The 2,503-nt window shown below is 35.7% G+C and overlaps 1 pseudogene; it reads left to right on the top strand.

Annotated features, from left to right (window-relative positions):
- The first annotated feature begins 273 nt into the window (after nt 1–273).
- Nucleotides 274–2,235, top strand: LOC113891315 (annotated as a pseudogene).
- The last annotated feature ends 268 nt before the right edge of the window (nt 2,236–2,503 follow it).

Here is a 2,503-nt window from a genome sequence, read left to right as displayed (position 1 = left end):
ACAGGGAAAGGAGTTATTTGAACAATAAATTGTTTAAAATTGGTTTTAAATTTAAAAAAAAAGAAAATCCCTAATTCACAACCACACAATAAGTTGCAAATTAATTTAAAAACTAAACACAGCTTTTTTTTTTAGCTCCATCTGCTCGCGGCGCCGCCTCCTGCTCCTCCCGCCGCCTGCTGCTCCCGCCGCCGCCCTGAGTCACTGCCTGCGCAGCTCGGGCCACTCGGCTCCCTGTGCTTGCCACCGGAGAGCTGAGCTGGAAAACGAAATTTGTCATTTTTGAAAATATTTGGCTTTTGTACAACATGGCAGACATCGACAACAAAGAACAGTCTGAACTTGATCAAGATTTGGATGATGTTGAAGAAGTAGAAGAAGAAGAAACTGGTGAAGAAACAAAAATCAAAGCGCGTCAGCTGACTGTTTGGATGATGCAAAATCCTCAGATTCTTGCAGCCCTTCAAGAAAGACTTGATGGTCTGATAGAAACACCAACAGGATACATTGAAAGCTTGCCTAGGGTAGTTAAAAAACAAGTGAATGCTCTCAAAAACCTTCAAGTTAAATGTGCACAGATAGAAGCCAAATTCTATGAGGAAGTTCATGATCTTGAAAGAAAGTATGCTGTTCTTTATCAGCCTCTGTTTGATAAGTGATTTGAGATCATTAATGCCATTTATGAACCTACAGAAGAAGAGTGTGAATGGAAACCAGATGAGGAAGATGAAATCTCGGAGGAGCTAAAAGAAAAGGCCAAGATTGAAGATGAGAAAAAGGATGAAGAAAAAGAAGATCCCAAGGGAATTCCTAAGTTTTGGTTGACTGTTTTTAAGAATATTGACTTGCTCAGTGATATGGTTCAGGAACATGATGAGCCTATTCTGAAGCACTTGAAAGATATTAAAGTGAAGTTCTCAGATGCTGGTCAGCCTATGAGTTTTGTCTTAGAATTTCATTTTGAATCCAATGAATATCTCACAAATGAAGTGTTGACAAAGACATATAGGATGAGGTCAGAACCAGATGATTCTGATCCCTTTTCTCTTGATGGACCAGAAATTATGGGTTGTACAGGGTGCCAGATAGATTGGGAAAAAGGGAAGAATGTCACTTTGAAAACGATTAAGAAGAAGCAGAAACACAAGGGTCGTGGGACAGTTCGTACTGTGACCAAAACAGTTTCTAATGACTCTTTCTTTAATTTTTTTGCCCCTCCTGAAGTTCCTGAGAGTGGATATCTGGATGATGATTCTGAAGCTATCCTCGCTGCAGACTTTGAAATTGGTCACTTTTTACGTGAGTGTATAATCCCAAGATCAGTGTTATACTTTACTGGAGAAGCTATTGAAGATGATGACGATGATTATGATGAAGAAGGTGAAGAAGCGGATGAGGAAGGGGAAGAAGAAGGAGATGAGGAAAATGATCCAGACTATGACCCAAAGAAGGATCAAAACCCAGCAGAATGCAAGCAGCAGTGAAGCAGGATGTATGAGGCCTGAGGATAGATAACCTGCACTGTAATAGCCTAAACACAGCTATTATTTACTTACAGCCTTATGTTTTTGTATTTTATTGGTAGACTCAGAAGTTTTTTTTAAAGGAAAGGAACTGATATTTTAAAGACCAAATTTGTTCTAATTAGCATTTTAACTAGTTTTTCTGCCAGCTGCATCGAGTGCACAGAATCTCTCACGCATGTTCGTTCGTTGCTATATAGTTTGGTTCTTCTTGGAGTATTTTTATCATGTAACTGTTAGATTAAAGCTATGAAAATGAACAGAACTGTGAAATGAACCAGATTTTTTTGTCTTGCTAAGTTTTTTCCTGAAGAACCAAAGTATTTTTTCAGCTGGTTGAATGGGTTTAAGTTTGCTTGGAAGAGCTATGCCTTTCATTACTTTGTTACAGAAATACAATGACTTGCATTAAGACAATTCATCGTTCAAAAAGCAAAATCTGTCAAGACAAGTATATGGTTAAGAATTTCCAGTAAACCTACACCTGATAATTTAGATTAACAGGTTTTTGTATGTCAGGTGACACCATTTACTATAAGAAAAGCTTATTAACTAATAGTATGGTTATTGGTTATCTTAGGGAGGTGAATAAAACCTAGTATTTTCAGAAGTTACGCCTCATTATTTTTATTTTAATTGTACTTTTTAAAATTTAACCTCCATTAATTAAGCATCTTTTCTTTGTGGTAGGATCTACCTTCTGCTTCCATGGAAAGGATGAATTTACATCATTTGACAAGCCTATTTCAAGTTTTTTGTTGTTTGTTTGCTCATTTTTGTTTTTGCATCCTAAAATAAAAAAGTCATATAATTTTAGTTCTCAAAAAAATAAAAAAAAATAAAAAATAAACATAAATATGTAACTTTGTAAATAAAGTGGGTTTTTTGTAATAGATATAATCATTTGTTTATATTACTTTATGTGGTTTTAAATAAAACCTATAACACAATTTTTATTCCATGGAGTAATAAGGAAAAAC

This window comes from Bos indicus x Bos taurus, chromosome 4 (assembly GCF_003369695.1).
Source record: "Bos indicus x Bos taurus breed Angus x Brahman F1 hybrid chromosome 4, Bos_hybrid_MaternalHap_v2.0, whole genome shotgun sequence".
In the NCBI taxonomy this organism is placed as follows: Eukaryota; Metazoa; Chordata; class Mammalia; order Artiodactyla; family Bovidae; genus Bos; species Bos indicus x Bos taurus.
Note: the sequence above shows the minus strand (reverse complement) of the source record. Positions and strands in the feature narration are given on the sequence as shown.